Below are 7,311 nucleotides of genomic sequence, written 5' to 3' on the forward strand. Positions count from 1 at the left end.
GTCACCAGAGCGAGAGCCAAAGACAGGCAGTATGAACTAAGTCTTGTTTTGTCCCCAATCTCCTCCTTGCTGAGTTCTACATGCACAAAGCTGACACTGTGGTCAGTGACAACTCCTGGCAGGATGTAAGTATGGGGCTGGCTAGGGCTGCCAGACATCTAGGTTTGACCTGAAATTTCCAGGTTTGTCTGGCCCCCTCCAGGTGGAAGGCGGAGGGTTTGGAATCTCCAGGTGGGTGAAAGTGTTTTTAATTATCAGCATCATATCAGCACCATCATTATTTTAAAGAATATTGTGCATGCAACTTGGAAGCTTCAGCCCAGCAGGACCCAGCTACAAAGTATAGTATAGACACTCTTGGGGAGCAATGTTTGCCCCAATCCACTCCGCATTCCCAATTAACCTCCGTCTCCAGGGCCTGCCTCTGTGACATCACTGCGGGCTGGCCAATGAGATCACCAGGGTGGGCCACCTCTAGGTTTCAGGTTTTGGCCCTGAAAGCTCAGTGTCTGGGATGCTCCTGGACTGCTCCTAAAGTTGGCTGAGGGCAGGCTGAGGTTGATAAGGCAGTGCCCCATTTGCTCTCGTGCAACTAACATCCACAGTTTCCAAGTTGTTTAGGGCTTCATAACTGTCAGCACCAAAACCTCGACCTTGGCTCAGTTGCTAATAGGCAGCTAGGGCAGATCGTTCAACACTGGTGTGATATGTAAAGCTGGGTGTTTATGGAAATAGAAGTCATTAACAAATGCCATCCACAACCTCAGCATGTTTTTTCTCATCTCAACAGATCTTGGAAGTGCCTGCTATCTGTGTCTGAGAGGAAGAACATCTGTAGGAGGTGCGAGGAGAAATCAAGTTGCTGGGCGCAGTTATCTAACACAGTCTGGCCTCTTGACCTGTTTGCATATCAATCCTGATTCATTGCTACTACCCAGGATCTTTTTCCCTGTTCCCCACTGTGAGGAAAGTTGCAGCATTTGGGACTTTTTAGTTTAGAGAAGACAAGTAAGAAGTGACACGACAGAAGTTTATAAGATTATGGCATGACATGGAGAAAGTGCTAGAACTCACAGACATCTGAGGAAGCAGGATGTTGGAAGATTTGGGGCAGATAAAAAAGGACTTCTCCATGCAGTGCACAGTTAACCTGTGGAACTCATTGCCACAGGAGGTAGTGATGGCCACAAAAGAGGACTGGACAAATTCATGGAGGAAAAGGCTATTGATGGCAACTAGCCATGATGGCTTGGGATGCGGGTGGCGCTGTGGGTTAAACCACAGAGCCTAGGAGTTGCCGATCAGAAGGTCGGCGGTTCAAATCCCTGCGACAGGGCGAGCTCCCGTTGCTTGGTCCCTGCTCCTGCCCACCTAGCAGTTCGAAATCACGTCAAAGTGCAAGTAGATAAATAGGTACTGCTCCAGCGGGAAGGTAAACGGCATTCCGTGCGCTGCTCTGGTTCACCAGAAGCGGCTCAGTCATGCTGGCCACATGACCCGGAAGCTGTACGCCGGCTCCCTTGGCCAATAAAGCGAGATGAGCGCCGCAACCCCAGAGTCGGCCACGACTGGACCTAATGGTCAGGGGTCCCTTTACCTAGCCATGATGGCTATACGCAGCCTCCACAACTAGAGGCAGCATTTTTCTGAATATAGTACCAGCTGCTGGGAGCCACAGGAGGGAAGAGGGTTCTTGTGCTTAAGAGCCTTGCTTGCTGGTTTCCCACAGGTATCTGGCTGGCCGCTGTGAGAACAGGATGCTGGACTAGATGGGTAATTGGCCTGATCCAGCAGGCTCTGCTTATGTTCTTACATTCTTACGTTCCCTTCATCGTTTGCCTGAGCTCCTGGCGTTCATTTACCTTAAAAGGTAAAGGTAAAGGTACCCCTGCCCGTACGGGCCAGTCTTGACAGACTCTGGGGTTGTGCGCCCATCTCACTTAAGAGGCCAGGGGCCAGCGCTGTCCGGAGACACTTCCGGGTCACGTGGCCAGCGTGACATCGCTGCTCTGGCGAGCCAGAGCCGCACACGGAAACGCCGTTTACCTTCCCGCTGGTAAGCGGTCCCTATTTATCTACTTGCACCCGGAGGTGCTTTCGAACTGCTAGGTTGGCAGGCGCTGGGACCGAGCAGCGGGAGCGCACCCCGCCGCAGGGATTCGAACCGCCGACCTTTCGATCGGCAAGCCCTAGGCGCTGAGGCTTTAACCCACAGCGCCACCTGCGTCATTTACCTTAAATTGCATTATTTGTAGACCAAAGGCTTTCACTCAGAACCTTTGCCTATTTTGCCTGCTTTGCCCATTTCCCCTACAGCAGCCTTCCCCAACCTGGTGCCCCCAGATGCTTAGAACTACAACTACCACCATTATTCCTGACCATTGGTCATGCTGGCTATGGTTGATGGGGGTTGTAGTCCAAAATATGAGCTTGGAGGATAGCTGTACTACAATATTCCTTCCTCTCCCCTCCCAGAATCCTCTCCTTCCCCCCAACTCCTTTCTACCTAGCCTTCTTGCTTCCTTTTCACAACTGCCTCCTCACCCCCATCTCCTCCTTTTGTAGGATTCTGTCCTTTAATTCCAAGGCCTCCAAGCAAGCTTTATGCATATATAAGATCAGAACAGCTCAGCCAATAGCAGCCATTGAGCATTAGCATCACTGCAGTCCAGCCAATGGTAGCCAGAAACTATACAGTATGTTAAATTTATAAATCACCTTTCCTCCCAGGGTGGCAAGCACACAAGCGATAGAACAATGAAAACATTAAAAAATAATAATAATCTAAAAACAGACATGCAAGGGATAAAACAACTAAAAGGTCTAAAAACAACTCCAGTACAAATGCAGACTCTGAAAGATCTCTAACTTACAAGGCCCGCTGAAAGAAGAAGGTCTTAGGGGGGTTACTGAAATGACAGTACCTCTCTAATATTTAATGGGAAGGAATTCCAAAGGGTTAGGTGCCACCACGAGTAAGCCCCCGATTCCTATATTGTGCAGAATGGACTTCCTGACCAGATGGCACCTGCAGATTGTAATTCTGTGCACACTTTACCCCAGCACACAATTTAGCAGTGCAAAATTTGGAGACATGCACATTTCAAAGGATGGCTGTGTTTCGATCCTTGTATTGTTTCGGAAAGGCCAAATCGAGTAGGTTAGCCTTTAAATGCAAACCGACTCGGAATGCCTCGCCCACCCCTAACTATGAGATAGATCTTTGACCTTAGAAAAAGATACTGTCTACAGACCCCTGGCACACAAGGACTCTGAGCCTCACGGGGAGCCTGTGGACCATACAGCAATTACGATAATGAATAAGTCATAGAGTTGTTCTTTGCAGAGAAGTCGTCCCGCTTAATGTATGCAAACAGATTTCAGTTTCACGCCACTGGGCACAGCCAAGACCAGGGAAGGAATGCTTATCGTGGAATCCTTGAGCGCAGCCGAGAGAGAACCACAGCCGACGCATGCTTATCTTCCTCCAGAGCCCCTCCAGCTAAGGTCTTCAAGGAGCTTTACAAGCAAATCGAATGACAGGTGGATGCCTAGCAGAGGGGACATGCTAAATTAGATTTAACCCAGCAAGAGAGGAGAACGGTTTTTATATAACAGCCCATCCATTTTCAAATAGCCACCAACCAGCAATCTGGTCCCTTTCCCCACACAGAACCATCTTTCATCCTTTATTTATACGGCATGTGCCGCAGCGTTGCCAGGGACCTTGTGTCCTGAAGCTGAAAGTGTTACACCTCCAAGGGACTTGGCAGGCTTACAAGACCCCGGGAGCGGGCAGAGACTGTAAATGTAACTGCAGAACACGGCGTATTGGTGTCCTGCCAGCACGCAAACAATGTATGTTGACCCCTTTTGGCTCGCATGCCGTTTCCCAAAAAGGTGATGCCAATCTGTGCATGCAGATGCTAGGGTCCTTCTCCCAAAGCGCAGGTATTTGAACCTATATCCTAAGCCAGCTCTTCCCATCCTTACAGTTAGGCAATTCGTTTGTTGTTGTTGCTTTGCAAATTGGCCAAAATGCAAGATGTACTTTTCTGCACATCTCTGTGTTCTGTGCTGTAACTCGAGACTTTATTAAAATCTCTATGACCACAGTAAGTGCCCTTAGTCAGCATCTGCACAGAAAAGCCAGGTATTATGGATTCTTAGGACATGCTTTCTAATGCTTCAGGAGTCTCTGAATCTCTTTTTACTGCCAGAGGCTTGGAGTGAGCTGAAGCAAATAGAATTCTCTCTCTCTCTCTCTCTCTCTCTCTCTCTCTCTCTCTCACACACACACACACACACACACACACACACCTGAATGGGTAAATCTTGCTGAAGCACTCATATCTGGCCCAGGTTGGAGAGGAAAAATAAGGTTCGCATTAGCCCTCCCTTGCTCCTCTATCTCTTTCACCTGCACATTCAAGAGTTCTCTGGCTCCTGGAACTCTTCTCAGCGGCGTAGCGTGGGTTGTCAGCACCCGGGGCAAGGCAAGTAATTTGCGCCCCCTAAACCGGGGCAAGGCAAGTAATTTGCGCCCCTAACCCCTAACCTGCCGCCGCTGCCAGCTTCTTCTTGCTGCTGCCTGGGCTGGGGTATTTACGGTAAGGTAGCCACGGTGGTGGCGGCGGGTCCATGTCAGGTGATCTGAGGCGAGTTGCCGCTGGCGCTGCCACCCAAATGACACCGCTTGCCCGGAGGAGGAGGGCAGAGAGGTGAGGAAAATGCAACATGGCCCAGCAGCTGCAGCAGCAGCAGCGGCGGTGGCGGGGCTGTGAGGAGAGGCTGCCTGGCGCGCCCTCCGCGGCCCTGACGTGCGGGGACCGCAGCGAGCGCTGAGAGCCACTGCCTGCTGGATGCCTTCAGCCCAGACATGCGCAAAGCTCGTCGGTTCCGCGAGACATGGGGCTCTGCTACAGCCTGCGCCCGAGGCTCTTCGGCGACTCCGGAGGCGGCGAGTGCGCCCCCCAAGATGTTGCGCCCGGTGCGGCCGGCCCCCCTGCACCCCCCACGCTACGCCACTGGCTCTTCTCACCCTAGGGCAGTGGTCCCAACCATGGTGCATTCCTAAAGTTCTTAGACTGCAACTCCCATAATTTCTGATGATTGGCTTTGCTGGCTGTGGCCGATGGGAGTTGGAGTCCAACATCCATCATATGAGATGCTGATGAGGTGGTGCCTTCTGGGGCTTGTTCTTTCTCCTAGCTTTACCATTATGAGTATCAGGAATGGGGAAGATGAGATGCTTCAGGTGTTGCTGGACTACAAGTTGCATCATCCCTGGCCATTGTACATACTGTGTGGGGCTGATGGGAGTTGAAGTCCAACAATATCAGATGACCTGAAAACATATGATGAGCCAGCTGGATCATGCCAGTTGCCCACCTAGTCAGGGCTGTCTTAAGCATATGCGGCACCAGGGTGCAAAGATCTGCCCGGTGCCCCCCCCCCGGTTGCCCAGTCCCAGGTGCACAGGAGGGTGGAGCCTGCCAGCTGCCTCAGTGTCTCACTTGCAGCAGCAGAGGAGCCCACCATGGTGCTCTGACCAATGGGTGGGCTCTTTCCCGGACTCAACTCTCAGGCCCCGGACTCTTGGCCTGGCGCCCTGGCGCCCTGGTTCCCTGCATCCCTAGTGCCTATGGGTAAGCCGACCCTGCACCCAGTCCAGCATCCTCTAGTCACAGTGACCAACCAATGGAAAATCCCTCAAACAGGACCTGAGCGGAAGAACACTCTTCCCTTCTGCAGTTTCCAGCAACTGGTATTCAGAAGCATACTGCCTCCAACCATAGAGGCAGACTATAGCCATCATGGTTAGTAACTACTGGTAGCCTTATCCTCAATAAATATGTCTAAATTTGTTTTTTTTAATTGGGAACTCATTTATCCTGCTTTGTTTGCATGAAGTTGTAGGGAGCTTAGACAGTGTTGGTGACATACTGAGTATTCGTTCTGATTTGTTTGTGGGGAGAAGAGGTGATGTTGCATCTAGGAAATGAACCTCACACTTCCAACGGCATTTTCCAGTCACATTCCTGGTTGTGGAGAGTCTGGCTTTTTGTTTGGAAATGTTCTTGTTATGCATAGCACCAACGAATACAGTGCATGAATAAAATGTCCTGAATTTCCCGGAATCCCACCTGTGAAACAGAGACAGTCTACAAGAAACCTCAGACCTCTTCTCAGATAACAGGAAGTCTGAACTCCTGTTCTCACAGTGGCCAACCATGCTCAGCTATGACCCACAGCAACTGGTATTCAGAGGCATGATGCCTCCCACTGTACAGTTAGAACATTGTAGCCACTGATAGCTTTGTTCTCCAGGAATTTATCTTATCCTCTTTTAAAGCCACCCAACTCTGTGGCCATTGCTGCTTCCTTTTGGCAGCAAGTTGGAACTGCTTTCCCCACCCATCACAGTGTAGCAGTCCAGAACTTTCTGTGCACAGCTCAAGAATTATCCAGTTTTGATGTGTGGGGTTCATAGACCAATGGAAATTCTCCCAATTCTTTGCTTTGTTTTTTCCCTGCTTATCGAATGACAGATGGACAAAGACAGGACAGGGAAACAGAGTTACAGAGATGCTATCATCGTTGTTGTTTACAATTTGCCCTCGCTTCAGATGCTGTGGAGCTCCGCTGTCCGCTACCATAGCCAGCTGTGATGGAGGGTGCGCACAAAATCAGCCAGAAGCAAATTAAATCAAGGAAAAGCGGGGAAACAACACACACACACACACACACACACACACACACACACACACCATCTCAGAACCATGCAGTCTAGATCAAATGCAGAGGTTAGAAAGGAAAATCTCTCCCTCCCTCATGTATGGGTGAAGGAAAGAAGTGCGGGCTTCATCCCAAGTGGGAATTAGCTTTTGAGCATCACATGTGCCACGCACAAGAACAGGGAATTCATCTCATTCACACTTCATCTCCCCCTGGTGTCATCAGAAGTAGCTCTCAGATATGGCAACTTTTCTTCTCTCCTCCGGCCAATGGCCACCTTGAAAGGTACAAACAGAACCTACAACAAAATGTTGCAGGGCATTGTTTATTTATTTCAAATATATTTTAGCCCTCCTTTCACAAAGATTTGCCCAAACTTCAAGTAAAATCATATCAGGTGACATCACAACAACGGCTTAATTAATGAGCAATGACAAATAGAACTCGGAGGACATCACATGAACCTCATCACTTCTTAAACCAGAGTGTCCCTGTTAAGCACTCTACCGACCCAGCCAGGCATGCCCTCTGCCAAGATACACCATTCTGCTTTTCATATTTCTTTTCTGACAT

This window comes from Podarcis cretensis, assembly GCF_951804945.1.
Source record: "Podarcis cretensis genome assembly, chromosome: 14".
NCBI lineage: Eukaryota > Metazoa > Chordata > Lepidosauria > Squamata > Lacertidae > Podarcis > Podarcis cretensis.